We start from the raw sequence: 16,665 nt of genomic DNA on the forward strand, positions 1-16,665 counted from the left end.
AAATACAGCAACTATCCCCAGGTTTTACTCTTCAACCCTGGAAGAAGTGAGCTGCTGTGATTCCAGAGCAAATGCCTAGTTGGCACATCCACAACTATTTTGCTATCTCTATTAAAATTACCTCTGGAACATAGTTTTAGAAAATGGTCTAGATTCGTAATGATAAATGTAAACGGTGTTGCAGGAGGCTGAGCATTAGTCACAAACAATGTTAGATGTGTTACAAATGGAAGCTAGGAGGAAGAACAGCCTAATTCAGGATATCCCTTGCTAATGTTCCTCCATAACCGAAGGCCATGGAAGTAGTCTCCTGGTATAAGATTCTCCATATCATTTTTTTTTATTTCTCTTAAGCAAGCACATGTAAACTTATGATCCACCTTTGTACACAACCTATGTGCTAGTGATAGCAGAAGAACTGTGTTGAGGTTTTTTGTTGTTGTTTATTTAAGGAATGGACCAAAATTGGGTCTGGCTTATCTTTGTCATTAATTTCTACTACAAAAAAGTATTAGGCCTCCAAATTATGCTTAAAATTCAAATCTGAGCACAACACAAATGACACTGCAAAACAAGTTTTAAAGAGCATCAAAAGACCATAACTGGTGACATATCACGCGAGTTAGAAATAACTGTAAGAACTGAAAATCCCTTCTTTATACTCTCTTATTTAATGCCTTATTAGCATATGCTTGTAGCCCATGGAGCTTCAGAAAGAACCCTACTAGTTCTGACTGCAAAGTTCTCCTGGCGCTCACATGTACAGCTCCCGAGGAGGTAAAATCCCCAAGAACAGCCTACGTGGCTGCTTTTGACCTTAGGAGCTTTCAGTGTTGTCAGCTGTCTAGACAGGCTGGCTGTTTAGACAGCCGACCATGAAAATATACTACAAAGAAGTCTGAGCTATTCTTAGACTCGTGTTTACTTCTGGAGGCGAAATGCTCTCGCAAAGGCTCCAGCTGGCTGAAGAGGGGATAGTGCAGGGTGACTTTCTGCTGTGAGCAAACCGTACACAAGAGACAGCTAAATACTTCAGCTTCAGCATCTATTAAGATGCTTGTCAAGGCAGCACAAGCATTTGCACAAGCGCAGCGTGCATTTTCATGTTTCAGTAACACTGTTTACTGTGACCAGAGTAAGATGACAGCTGCACGACAGTACTATGTACGACTGCTGCATCTTCCCATTACAACTGCACCCTGCTGTATATAAAATAAAAAAAAAGTAGTGGATAAAAAGCATGAACCTATCTATTCTTTCAGTCTACATGCATGCTTTACAGTATGGAGTCATGAATGATTATTTTCGTTATCCTCCAGGAAGCAGCAAGTACATTGAAATGTTCGAAGTCACACTAATTGCAAGGAACTACAAAAAAAAAAACCACCCAAAAGTACCCAAAGCTGTGCCTTTTGCAGGGTCAGATAACTGATAGTCCCCAAACAAAGACATGCCTTTAAACTACATAAAACTGGAACTGGTACAATGTGTCAAAATTGAAACATTTGTATAATAACAGATGCAAAATTCCCTTAAGAAATCACGATCAACAATAAAATAATTGCTTTTATTCCATTTTTCTCCCAAACCTGCACTACTGTGACAAATAATAACTAAACTACAGGTTGCCCAAAATTATGTAATCTGAAGAAGAAAGCAAAAACTAATCTATACTTTGCCATATAATTATTTAATGAAGAATTTTGCTATTATGTCCCTTGCAAGTAGTTTAAGAAACCTTTTCAAAAAGAATACATAATGTGTCGTATTTGTTTTACCATCTTTTTTTCCTACCCAACTCCATAAAGAAAGTAATTCTGAACAAATTCTTAACTAATGGATAGAAATAAAACAGATAACCAAACAGGGTCTTGCTTTTCTCCCCAGCAAAAGATGAAATAAATTGCAATGGAATCTCCAAGCCCTCTGGAAAACATAAAGGGACAAGGATTGAATCAGCACTGTTTAGTCTTCAAATGTCTAGAAAATGACACATTTCCTCTAAAAATGTTCTACCAACCTAAGGAATATAAATTACTGTACAAAATTTCTAGAAAGGAAAAATAAAAAATATATACTATTATCAGATTATTAACAATCTTTATTCTTGCCATAAATACTTATTTTGAAGAGTAAAGACAGCAATCTATGGAAAAGTTAGCAACACTAACCTTACTGTAAAGGTACACATACATACACTGGAATCATCTGGTCTGCATACCAATTTCCTCATCAATAACGATTTACTGAAATCTTTTACCAGTTGTCAGGCACTATCATGTTTCAACCTGGATGATTTATTCCTAGTTGTGTGGAACTAATTATTTTGCCTTCCAGCCCTGAAGCACAGGAGAAGAGGCAAGAGAAGTTTCCTCTGGCATTCTGTTCCAAAGGCAAAGAAGCATTCTACTTTCTGCAAGTACAAATCTCACTGAAAACCCCAAGCAAATTCCAATTAAAAACAGCCCATGGATTTAAACAAGACACATCTACTTTAATACCTATCAAGGCCACTAGATTCCCAAATTCTTCTAGTTAGAAGTTACTAGAAGATCCTTTGTGTCATGCTTCAACGAAGAAATCCTTCTGTAGAACCATTGTTAACCGTAAGGTATGTGTAAATTGAACACTTGGAAAGCAATTTCTGTTGCACCAGTGACTCCTGAATTAGAATAAATGAAGTGGCTTTGTGAACCGGTCGTTCAATCTGTATTCCCCTCCTCCCCCCAACTGTAACTTGAAAAGAAATTCTTTTTCTCCTTCAAAATATATGTTTTTAATCAAAGATCGACACTTTGCAATGATAACTTTTTTCATCACCTGGATTGTAACAGAGTTAACTCCATTTATATTTCATTTTCCACTTTCAATTTTCTTCTTGCTAGTGTTCAACTTCTTAAAGGAATAAAGTGGTGAAAGAAAAAAATTCAAAGTGGTAAAAGCCCTTTAACTTAGTTCATTATGAGACAATAAGAAAAAAGTGAAACAACCCTGTTAGAAATATGAAGATGCAATAAAGTTTGGAAATATTTTAAAAATGCAAAATATCTATTTTAATTCAAAATGTTTTCCAACTAGAGAAAGTTCACTGCATATTCCACTGTTTGTCTATATCTCCGGTATGTAGTTAACTAGTTGTATTACTTACCTGCAGACAAATATTTCCCTGTACATTTTCCTACAAACAGGTGACAATACTTATGCTCTGCACATGGCTCTCCCAGTGCAGCTCCTCAAAGAGATTGTTTTGATTGGTAAGAAGACATCTTCATCACAATATAGACTGAATATACAGAAGATAAGCAACTTAACACTTGATAGTATCCCTTAATTGTATTACAGAGCAGATGTATAAAAGAGTATCTCAGGGTACTGCTAAGCCTCCCACTTTTTCAATCCAAGCTTTCATCTGGTGGGAGCAGTACTGTAAAAAGGATCTAAATAATCAGATGGGTTGGGATGTTTTCTGTTCTATTCCTATGGCATAGCCATCCAAATAAACAAAAACTTCACAGAAGCTGTGAGCTTTCCAAACAGCTCTTCCTTAGTTTTGTAAAGGCACTATTGGTCACGTCAGCTCCAGGGTCAATGACTACAAGGCGATGATGGATTCTCACAGAATGATTTTGTCCGTGTCGGGAATATTAACATGAGGACAAAAAAAACCATTGCGGAAGAGAGAGTGGGCGAGTAAGAAGGTATGTGATGACAGAGCAGCTACAATTCTGTCTAGTTGGAGACATGCCACTCCCTTCAATGTAAGAATACTAATTCCATGATAAATATTCTGCAGGAATACTTCATTTTGCTAGAATCTCACAGCATTTGAGAAGCTGAGAAAGGTGGGCTTGCATCAAAATCAGCATGAGAATGTAATAGTTACAAATGACACGATCATGTTGTTGTATCTGACATCATAAAAAAATTGTTGCTTCAGAAGAAGGGGTAAGATGATTACTCTAAAAAATTGAAATGGATCCGAAATCAAGAAATTTTGTTCCTAAAACATATTAATGAAAAGTCACCTTAAGTCCTGAGAGACTGTTCAAGAAAGCTATACTACTGGGTTTGTAAATATTACTGTGTTTCTGAAAGTCATATTTTGGAGATCATAATGAAGGCCTCTAAGTAGATACTACTGGTCAGTTTATAAGATTAAGCTCCAGTTTTATAAATGTCACACTGAAGACCTCATCATTATAACTGTCTTTCTATTGCAAATCTTTCAAAAGTACCACTGCAGCAGTCCTCCATGAATTGCAAAAATCTACATTTAGTCTAGTGTTAGCAAATTCCGGGGTTGGGTGGAAGGTGGGAAGGGGGAAGTACAGCCCAGCATTGCATGGATAGAAGCAAAATGTGATCGTTTGGTATGTGTTGGCTCCATTTAAACCTCCAATATCAGGTGTTGCTTTGAAAGTCCCCAGTGAAATAAGGTCTGTCACACGAGTGAATATCATATTACTGTATTGAATCAATTAGACTAAAAGCAGTGCTCTTGCTATCAATTTTAAAAGTTAAATTCCTAAGACTAGTGGCAATGTACTGAAGCTGAATGAATGCTGAAGCTCCAGGCATACCATGTCTTGCTGCAAGGGTGAGATTTTTAAGTTGTTTTGAAGTTCAGTATAGATCAAACCAATTTCCCTTTTTTCAGTAACATTTTGGCAAACACAAGTCACTTCCTTCCAAAGTTCAGCTGCTTTCATTATGCTCTTTTTACTTTATGATCCGATCAATTGATATAAACATGGTTAAAACGCTTGTCAAGTCACATTCAGAGAATCTTGTTCTTGAATTATCATACTTAAAATCATCTTCAAGTCATTTGCATATCAGTTAATTTGGTAAAGTTTGTTAAGCGTAAAGTAAGTTAAAGTCACTATAAAATGCAAGATACCAGTGGTGGTCTCTCCTTCTCTTCTTAAAGAACTTTAAATTGTCGAGTCTCAGTTAACACTTCAGTGCAGAGATGGTGAACTGTTCAGTTAAGCAGTAAACATTTGTTCAGTTGACACTAATTTTGCTACCCAGTGAAGACAGGATTAACTTTTATTTTCCTCCCAAAAAAGTTTTCTTCTTTTTACTGCTGCTCTACTTCAATGCTTACCATAACATAACTGTCAGAACATAACTGCCTTTGAAATATCACATTGGAATATTATTGTGCACTTTGGAAATGTTCTGATGTTGCTGAACCTAACATAGTGGGATTCTGTAACACCTTTAACTGGTATGGAGAATCTTATACCAGGGGACTCTTTCAGTGGCCTTGGGCTACAGACGAACACACTGGTGGCTTAAGAAAGAGAACCAGGCTAGAGGGAGTGGGGAGAGCATCGAGAAGGACAAGGCAAATAGAGAATTTGAGATGGGGAAACTCCAGCATAGTGGTACATCTTACACAGTCATACTTATCTACTACTAATCAGGTCCAGTTAAAATTCAGAATAGCCCCCACTTAAAAAAAAAAAAAGTGGCCTGCTTTTTCAGAAGATAAAATCTTTTTGTCACTTTCACTCTCATGATGTCCAATCTGCAAAAAGGCCTTTGAAATTAGCACGAAATTCTACTGTGTTTAGTTTTACAAATAAAACATTTTGTTGCTATGCAACTTTGAAAGCACGAAGAATTTATTTTTGTGATTTCTTCTTAAAATAAAACCTTAATTATCAAGTAAATGTATGCACCACAGACAGGCACATTGCTCCTGCTTCAAAAGGAAGAAACTCACACACAGAGAAAACAAAGCTTAAAAAAAAAAATACCTAGGAATTGCTGGACACCGAATGCAATTAATGCTTTATTCTTGACCTACCTTCACACAAACACTTAGGCAATACGGTTGACTTGAGAAAAGAGCGGTATGCAGGGAGAAGTGCTGCTACAGCAAAAAATGACTTAACCTGTATAGACAGTTAATTATTTTGTACCTTTGCTGAAGGAGCAACAAACAATTGACACTGATCCAAAAGACTATTCTCTTTCCAGAGCTTTTTCATACAAAGTTGCTTTGTAAGTAGATTTATATGAGCCAGAAAAATAGTTCAGCTATGTTTACATAAATAATCTCTAAGGACATTTCCATCCCTTTGTTTCCTTTTGTCCTCCTTTCCCTTGCATACCTAATCATTCTCTGGTAGCACTAGTCTGCTGACTGCAATGAAAGACAGTCACCATAAACTGAATTGTAATTACAGTATCTCTCAAAGAGTAAAGAATTTTTTCTGTACTGTCGTATTCCCTATAACAAAAAATATTTAAACCAGATGCTTCAAATCATATTCTCAGAACATTACTATCACGTTTGCAATCCTTCTGTCCTGCTAGTAAATAGCCTGAATTTCCTTCAAACCCTCTAACACAATCCTACTGCTGAAGTTTGCTGTTTCTGAAAAGTGTTACTGAGAGGCATTTTCCTGACAATCTTCTAAGGAGACTCCAGCATAATTCAAGTCAGGGGCAAAAAAAAACCCAAAAAACCCCCACAAAGGAAAAAAAAAAAATTAAGACCCCAAGACTAAAGATTTTTGAGTTGGTAAATGACCTGAAATCCACATATTCAGAGGAGCCAATGTATACGTTCTTAAGCACTGTCTCAGTTCCAAAGCATTTGCCCAGAAAAAATTATGTATTAGCAATGACTCACATCCTTAGACAGCTGTAAACCAGTTAAATTTAGTTAAGAAACTGCTAAATTCTGAGGAGGTTCAATGATATCAATAGCCTAACCTAGTCAAAAGCAGAGTCTTTGAATTATAAAATCCTATCATGGACACTGGCCAATACAAGAAAGTGGTTTAAAGCGAGCGGAACAGGGGTAGGCACTCTTTCCAACACACTGATACCGCTCATATCTCAAAGCATACAGGTTTTAATATCAACGAACAATACTTTATGTGAAATGCAAATCAAATAACAAAACTATAAAAGCTGTTCATAAGAGCCTGGTTTTGGCAGTGTGTGAGCCAGTTGGTTAAGTACATATGTTTAATTACATAATCCACGAAAAAACTGTCACTGGTTTATCTTAAAGCTTCACTGGGTGACCCTTTGTTTTTGGTAGTATTCATCAGCTAAAAGAATGCATCCATTATCCACCAACAACAAGATATAACCTGGGTTGTTTGTTAAAACAATTTGTTGGCTCCAACTTGAGTGCAATACTTTCAACTCACCCAAGTAACTCAGAATATTGCTATCATAAGCAGCAAAAAAAAAAAAATCTGGTTAGAGTCTCCTCTTCAGTGAAACACTAAGTTTATAGATTACCCGTTTATTTCATATATGTTAAAATGTCAGTTATACGGAGAACCACAATTGAAGTAATCTGGTAATTTATTTCACAATCTAATTATGGATAACATCAATTCTGTTGAAATCCTGGCCTAATCACGCAGAATAACATCATGCTAATTCTCCTGTCAGGTGTGTCCTGACACTATGAAGCAATCTCTGTGACTATGCTTCCTAAAGTTTTACTCCTAAGACCTACCTACCAAATACAAATGGGTTAAAAAAACTAACTATTTTGGGGACATTTTCTCACTCCTGTTCCAAGTCCCAGTAAAGAATTTGACAGTAAATGTGCACAAATTTGATTTAGGAAAGTTCATGACAGAAAAAATACAAATACTATAAATTTGGAGTATTTTCATATTGATGGTTCCCAAAATTTTTAAAATAAGAAAAACCAAAACTACCTCACTGTGGAAAACAGATAAAACAAGGGAAAAAATTGGAACTAGTAAGTGCTAACTTAGATCTGAAAGAAAACAAAGAAGTTGTGACATCGCTTTTAGAATAGCTCAAGCTTCACGAGGTTATATAACGTTTTAAAAGTGTCAAGTGAAAAAACTACCATATTATGAATCACACTTCTTTACTTGCATAAACCGAGTGCAGTGTTCCATTGACTATTATTGTGAAACAAATATTCTTCATTCTATGGGAACTTGATCTCATATACTCAGGAATACTGATGCTATTTTCCTGACTTGCTTTAGATTTTTATTTTGATTCTACACAGACTAAGGATGCTATAACTACTGACACATTCCTGCTCAGACACATACCCAGAACAGAGCTATGTATCACACTCTCATTCCAGAAAAAAGGATGACACGAAAAGACACGAAGAAAGGAAAGGCTTAACTCATCGCAGCACTGCAATACCCAAGAATGGAAATGAGGGAGCAGAAAAGACCAAACATTGAGGCAGACCAATGGATAGGATAGGAACATGGGATTTAATGCTGACAATAAAGGAAATCCTCACCGCAAACTAAACTCCATTTACATTATCATTTAGGATCACTCAAGCAGAAGGCTGTACAAATTGAACAAAGATTGTAAATGAGATTTGGATTCAGACACTGAATTACTTTGTCCAAATCATTGATTTATTAAAGTGATCAAAGAAATACTGTAAGGTAAAACTGCCCTAAACCAGAGGGGACAGCTCTGGAAAGGAGGGATGCTTCTAATCTCAGTGTAAAACATGCCCAGTCAGCTGTGATTGTCCCGTTTCATTCTCCTAGAAAGGATATGGAGTGATGAATAGGAAGGGATTAGGAAGTCATACTGTAAATACTAAACACAAGTGTGTGTGTGCGTATTCTTCAGCAACTAGCTATCACTGCTCTTACAGTATTACTTCAGAACACACAGTGATAGGTGACAAAATGGCAAACTCTCAAATAAAATTATTTCCTGGCCTGTGCTCAAAAAAAAAAAAAAAAAAAAAAAAAGAAGAGTTTAAGAAATTTAAGAACCCAATATATTAAGTTACTACATAATTTGGTTATATTTTTCCCATTTTATACCACAGATTGCTTTAGGGAAATCAACACTCCAATCTCTACCGAAAATAAAAGCTGGATGGGACAGAGAGTGGCCTCCTTTATCTAGAAGTTCTGTATTTAAAACTGTCCTCCACCCATCTTTGCCGGAAGGTATGTAAGCCCTTCATCACACAGAGGAGCATCCTAATTATCAAATGCCTGCTATTCTGGGACAAGGTGATCTTAGTTTTTCCTGGTGACACTACTCTATACTGTCCAGTTTTCTTATCCTTTGGATAAGTGAAATCACAGACTTGAAAGCTATTTATATATTTATGCCTTATGACAGTCCTAATGACTGTATAAATATTGTGCAGAGACCCAGCTTAGAAGACTGTCTGGTCTAGCTGATTCAAAATTCACTCTTGAATCCAGGAAATTATCGATTTAAACTGAAAAATTACTCCTTTCTTGTTCTAGTGAAGATCCCTAAGTTGGCTAATGCAATCACTAATGTCTGTTCCAGACACAGCTCAGACAATTCCCCCAGGGGCAGAAAACGCCTGGACGCCTGGTGACCAAAGCATTGGAAATTGTGAAGTCTTGCAACCCAGAGAGCAATGAAAAGCCATGTGAGGAAGACTGATGTAAGCAACCTCAAAAGTGGCATACGCCCTTGCTTTTCCTGCCTCTTCAATCATAGGCAACTTTGTATTTGTTTAGTATGACAGTGAATACACCAACAAAGCTTATTAGCTTTATCTTGCCAGAAAAACTACACATATAGTTTATAATGAAGCCAAGAGGCCCCACAGTTGGCTGTTTTCCCAGATCCCTTCAAGAAACCAGAGTCTGTCAGTCCCGCTACCTATGAGTAATGTTCCATCTTGCCAATCAAGAGGTTATCTCAAGGCACAAGGAGGACATAATATTAAAATGACTGCTCCTCTTTGAGGGATACTTAAAAAAAAAAAAAAAAAAAATTCCTGCCGTATATGACAGATTTGCTGAATTATGATTTCAGTTTTTTGCAACACTGGAGCACAGATAATACCAGAAACTCCAATGGAGTTTTCTTGTAACTTCCCTATTGCTATCAATCTTATGTGACACAATTACAGCAATATGTATCAGTTTAAAACCCTACATTAGCCAGCTACAATAGCTGAACGACAGAACTAACATCGTTAACCTCACAGTCCTGTTTTCCTTCTTCATTTGAACCTACTTATCTAAAAGGAGGAGCGGATATTCATTACTTCAGGAAAAAAAAATAATCAAGTATTTTAGTTACTAAAGGTAACAGGCAAGATTCCTTAAATAAATCAATATAAATTGAGAGAATGTTCTTTACATTATTAGATCTAAACGTAAGAAACTGGCTTGCTATCTTTCGCACACATCAGAACAACATTTGATTTTTTTAAAAGAATATTACAATACATCTGGGAATATAGGTACATATGCTACATATGATCCAGATGTTTTTATTTTTATTGTGGTATCACAAAATGGTGATAAATAAAAATAAAGCAGTATATTGTCCATTTACAAATTCTAATTTATAATATAGGCAGACATAAAGATTTCTTTTGAATGAAGTAAGTTCCTCTAACACAGCTGCTGCATTGGTAACAATAACTGTGTACTAAAAATTACTGTTATGGCATAAAATTTGTTTCCTGTAAAATCAATTTTTCAAATTTAACTTTTGTCTCTTCCACTATTTAGATGTCCCACATAATTTACTAAACAATCTTCAGGTGCATGTTAGGCACCTATGAGTAAATTCACTCACAGATTTCACTGCTCTGAAGTTTAATAAAATTGCTTCTTATGCAACCCTATTCAAAACCTGTCTGGGCATAGTCCTAGGCAACTGACTCTGGGTAGCCCTGCTTGAGTAGAGGGGGTGGACAAGATGACCTCCAGAGTTGTCTTCCAACCTCAACTGTTCCATGAGTCCGTGAAGACAATTTGCCATAAAACTACAAATGCGCTGAACAAAGACCCTTAGGAATAGAAAGTCTCATGTTTCTTCTATTGATGTTCAATGCAAAAAGATCTTATAATGTTCTTCAGCAGAAGTCTGCGCTTAGGACAACTGTACTAAGTCTCTGACTTCTGGCTTAATGACATAAAACAATTCAAACTCTTCACTACAGTGCCAAGAATGCCCAGCAGGCAATTAATTGTTTTCAATAACTAAGTACGAAGTATCCAAGAGAAAAAAAGGGAATTTCACAAATTAGTACAAGTGATTATGTCCTGTTTATTATAATCTAAACAAGATACCTGTATCTATAGGCTATGAACTCACCGGTGAGGGCCATAACAGCACCCAACTTAAGAGCTGTGAAATGCGTGCTCCTTTGGAAATCAAAAGCCCTTCCAATGAGAATACTGGGGTTCGCTTCTAGCTACAAGGCATCTGCCATGACTGATCTGGATTAGGCAAGATCATCAAAAATATATTCCTTGGGTCAGTCCCTGGAGAACACACTGTCACCTCTACCAGCACCTGTAAACTAGGGACTCTCTGCCATTGAAAATACTGTCTGAAGCTAAGCTTGTGGACCTTTTAGGACCCGTATTCCAAATTAGAAAAATGTATGTTATTATATGGCTCAGAAAGAATCAAAAAAGATCAAATCTCACAAGCTAAAGCCTCTCCTGAGAAGGAGGGGATCTTGCCAACACTGAACTTGAAGTTGCTGTAATAAACTCTAAGATCTGTATAGTAATCAGTCACCTTTAAAACTAAATTAGCAAAGCGTTGAAAAGTGGTATGAAGAAACTGAGGTATTCCCCTGCCCTAATAATGTCTTATTAGCCACACATTCATAGAAGGAAAAAAAGACACACCATGCCATCTGAGCTGGGCTGCAATAGCTCTAAAAAGTCTCAATGGATTCTCAGAGAAGTGGGAAGTCAAAACAGAAGGGTAAGGTTCCTAATTTCAAAGCCATCATGGCTCACTGTAAAACTAAAAAAATTCTGTGTTGTGTCCTCATTTCCCATGTATAAATTAAACAACTAGGCTCCTTCCTGAAAGGCAGAAATGAAAAAAATCTCACAGGATAATTATGCTGAATTTGAACTCAAATAATGAAGGCTCTCCAGTCTTCTTTGGCACTTTCATTGCTACCACAAGATTTTAGGGATGAAGTTTTTCTAATTTTTCCTATTATTAGTCTAACTGAAGATTATACCTCTATTTAATAATCCCATCCCACATGGTAGAGCAATTCTGAGAGGATATTCCTGAAAAGACAAGGGACTCTAGAATCTTGGGGACACAGGGTAACAAATTAGACAGAACAGCTTCTGGAAATTTCTAAGAGCCACAAATTTCACCTTCATTGTTTTGTTCAGTGGTAGTCAGCAAGCCTGTAACAGAAAGGCTTGAATGAAAGAAAAAGCAGCAGCAGAAGAGGTCTGATATCCCTTCAGGGACACAGAGAGACAGTCCCCCATGACCCTCCAGGACACATCTTTGAGGTCACATCTGTCAGCTATAATAAAGAAGCTGGCACAAGCCTGTGGGGACTTTAGGTCTCTTCTGTGGTGTTTGAAATCTCTGAACTGTCTTTGGAACCGGTTCAGTGGCATGCCTTGAGACCTGGAGTAAAAGGAGCAGAAGTAGGGCTTTTTCTGCCAGAGAGAGATATTTACAGAAATACTCTTGTATTTGCACTGCTTGTTAAGCCACAGAGTTCCTCAAGAAAAGTAGCTATTTCATCAGTCCTAGCTGAGCAGAAAGCCCAGCATATCTTCCTTCTACCTCCCTGCAGAAGCTGGGCTGATGAGCAGACTCGTCTGATCCTGGAGCTTCTCCTTAAACATTCATAAATTGAGCACGTGAAAAACAGAGAACAAGCTTGCCCACAGGTATATTACAGAAGAAAGAATTATCCATTCTTAAATAAGAGGGCACATGCTCACTCACTTTGTAAATGTACGCATGGACCATCTTTGTTGGGGCAGTCTTACTTTGTTCTTTTCTGTACAGTTTGCACAACCAGAGACTCAGACACCCGCTGCAGGTTTGAACGGGCCATTGCCTACAGTGGTAACACTACAGGATTTTTAAGCACTAAATGCCATCATAGAGAGTCTCAAAGGGATATCTACAAGTCCATCTTGCATTCTATTAATTCTTAGAAAACCATATATTCATTCATCTGGTAGGCAAGTTCAAGGTCGCACCGGGGAAGATGAAACTACCATAAACTGAATAAAATGTTTGAAAATGCAGTTCTTTCTCTGTGCTCTCTCATCTCTTCAGGGTTGGAAAAGAAGAGCTGCCTGAGGAGGTAAATATACTTCACAGATGAGGAAATGGAAAGAAAATAACCTTTAAAAGTACAAATGCTGAAATTTAAAAGTGATTAATACTAACCCAACACTGCTGTTATGGTAACTATGATCACTACTGATTTTAAACAACTGAGTTAGAAATTCTATTTGCAGTCCCCTTCCTTTGCCACATACTATTGCCACATACTGTTACCATTAAGCATAAGATTTTTTTTTTTTTTATTTCTAAGTTTTGTGAAAAGCAGAGCGCATTTATTTCCTCCGGAGAAAGGCAATGCTTCTTATCCAAAAGAGGAGGAAAACTGCATTTGGAGTCTTTCCAAATACAAGCTGAACAACTAACATCAGCACAGTCACACACAAATAAACAAACAAAAAACCCCCCAAACAACAAAAACAAACAAACAAGCACAAAAAAACCCTCAACCCTGTATTCTTCCTTTACTTCATCACAGGTCAACCATCACACAGTGCAGGGGGAGCTGTCAAAACACACTGCTGTGTTCAGACACTAAAACTTGCATTTTCTTTGCCTGCAGCTGCATTGCACAATGAAGGGAGTGTTAACCGCCCCTCCCCAAGACAAAACATGGCCTCCCCCCAAAGCATGGGGTGATTTGATTGATTCACTCCTGTTCTGTTCGTGTTTTTTTTTTTTTTTCTTTCAGAGTAACTGTTACTTATCATTTGTCCCAAGTGCTATTTCTCTCAAATGCTTTGATTGCAAGGTATTGATTTTTATTTTTTTTTCCTACTCCTTTTCATCCCAGCCTACCAGCACAGATAGACAGATGTGGCAAAGAGAATAATGAAGCACAATTTAATGTTTTTCAGGTTCAAATTTCAGATTTGCCCAGCATGGTCCCTATTTATTTTCTGACATTGTCCCCTTGCCTGGAGTTCTAACAACTTAAAATGAGATTTTATGCAAGATTTACTCTCAATGAAATGAGAAAAGAAAATCCTGAAGCTCAATGAAACTAAGTTTTTGCATCAAATATTCAGACATAAAGCTAAAACTTATTTCTGTAGTCTCCAAATTTCTAGCATTTGCCCTATTTCTATTGTCTCAAATAAAGGTGCTACCAAGCAGAATCACTGTAGGAACTTAGAACTGGAAACATTCCAGAATTTAAAATGTGAAGCATGTGGTTTCCTCAGCAACCTGGAACATGTATTTTGGTGCCTACTGGGTGTCAGTAGTGATGCCAATTGTCACGTAAATTTTTCAGATCTTTGTTGCTCATAATCTTCTTCTGTGTCTTTTATTTGATCTCTAATTGGCCAGTAAATTTTCATTGCTTGCTTCATCTGGATTTTAGAGTGACCAGAAAGCATACTTTCTAGTTCACCACCTTTAATCAATACAACAATGATATTAATAGTTCATAAAACAAACTATGCAGTGGCTTGCATCAATGAATCCAAACAGAGACCCAAAAATAAAAGATGCGTTTTAAATAATTTTTGTTTCAACAACAGAAATTTAGTATAGCACGGTTTGGGGCACCACATCAAACAATTTCTTGTCAGTGTTATCAGAATAGATGATTATACATCTGAAACGGCCAGAGAAAATAAAATAAAATAAAAAATTAACAGAAGTCCAAATTCCCCATAGGCCCCATGTATCATTTGGCTGTGGCTATATTACTAGTAGAGGCAATCTCTCTAAATTTCAAAAGAAAGTAAACAACTTTTCCTAAATGGGTAAGTTACGTAAGTTAATGATTTTTCAATAAATTGTTTTATTTTCAACATCTTTATGATTTTGGCTTTTGTTACAAACTTGGGTTTTACCTAGCATTACAAAAATATTAGTGTTCAAAATTTTGTTCATTAGAGTACCCACTTCAAAAATATCCTCAAATCTGAATATAGGCTTAGAGAAGAGAACTTGGTAAAAACTGACTGAGTAGTATCTATTAATATAATTCTTAATGCAGTTAAATTCCTCCAACATGCCAACATCTCTACCCCATGCATCTTCATAACTGCAAGCCGCAGTTAGATGTTGCTGCTGTGGCTGCTTCCAAACATTTCCTAACACTACACAAGAGGAGAAGCTTTCTTCCCACCGCTTCCTTCATAGTCTTTCACTGTATTCAATTGAAATGCCTAAGTACCACTTAAATCATGTCGGTAAACTTAAAACAAGCATTTAATATCAGATAACCAGTAAAAAAAATAAATACTACTATCTATGACCTCTGAAGATACTTTAAACATCCAGATCTTCAATTAGAATACACAGATTAAGACCTGATCTGTCTGAACATGCCAGTTTATAATCAGAGGGAGGAATAAAAAGACTATTGTCCATGGAGGCAAAAGTTTAAAGGCTGCACTTTTTTTATTTTTAAAAAGAAAATAAAATTCTGAACTGTCCCGGAAGGTTTGAAAGACAGCACTTGGATAAAGCAGAAAACAGGCTGTGTACTTTAATAACAATGTGTGCAAGTAGGTAAGAGTTTAAAAGCTTTAAAAGAAAAGCATGTACGTGAGAGGGGCTACAGGCTTCTAAAGTTCCAGGCAGAGGGCAAAAATAGCTATCTGTCCAGTCAAAAAAGGATGTGCACATATATATACATATATATATATCAGATAAAAATGAGAATTAAGAATTTTTTCTAGCACCTGAAACAGATTTTATGCAAGTTCTCATGACTTCCACAGTATATAGAGAAAATCAGACCTATCCTTCCTTAGGTAATTTTCTCAAGCTCTGCTTTTCTGTGGGAAAACACTGAAGAGAACAAGAAAACACAAAGCCCAATCTAGAGGAAATCCCAAACCTAGTCTTAGATTCCAGCTTTGCAGAAGCAATTAAAAAATTCAGTTAAAGGTATCAATCCTAATATTTAAAGGATTGAATTTGTGCTCATTTACCCTGGGCCATACAAAAAATAAGAAAAATCAGATATTGCACCACGAACATCAAATAAAAGCTAGATTCTCCATAAAAAAAAATATTACAGCTTTGCTAGAAACTCAAAAACTGAAACTAAAAAAATCATCTTTGGATTTAAAAACTTTGGAGTAAAAAAAGAACCTTTCGTACTGCCTATAAATGAACCAATGAAAGATCATCCTAAAGAGTTAAGTAGAGCAAATAAGAAAACGTGAAAAAATAGTGTAAGAGTAAGTGGAAGTAAAACAACCTCACTGACATTTAACATTTATGTAAATGTCAGATTCCCCACTTCTTGGTTAAACATTCAGCTGGGATCTCAATCAATGCTTGGAGCGTGCATGACCAATTTTGAAAACAAAGAGAAAGCACAGCACAAAAATAAGAAATCTGTAAGCACCTCTAAAAAGATGAACAGTCAAAAAATGAGACCATGAAGACTGGGAATTAGGGCTCTGTTCTAGAATTATTAATGACTCATTAATGGCTAAACTCCATGCTTGAACTTCCATTCCTGCATGAAGTTTGCTGTAACAAAACTGAACATGACCTAAACCCTCATGATTCATAACTACATACTAGAAGAAAAGGCATTGGCCGGGCGTCAGAAATTAATCAGTATTCTGAACTATTAAAATCACAAGAATTCCA

General features: G+C 36.5%; 1 protein-coding gene across 1 annotated transcript in view; it reads right to left on the reverse strand.

The window, feature by feature from the left end:
• The window catches only part of ERC1 (ELKS/RAB6-interacting/CAST family member 1), a 300,150-nt gene that overhangs the window by 187,535 nt on the left and 95,950 nt on the right, over positions 1-16,665 (reverse strand). The window lies entirely within an intron of this gene.

Source organism: Numenius arquata, chromosome 2, assembly GCF_964106895.1.
Source record: "Numenius arquata chromosome 2, bNumArq3.hap1.1, whole genome shotgun sequence".
In the NCBI taxonomy this organism is placed as follows: domain Eukaryota; kingdom Metazoa; phylum Chordata; class Aves; order Charadriiformes; family Scolopacidae; genus Numenius; species Numenius arquata.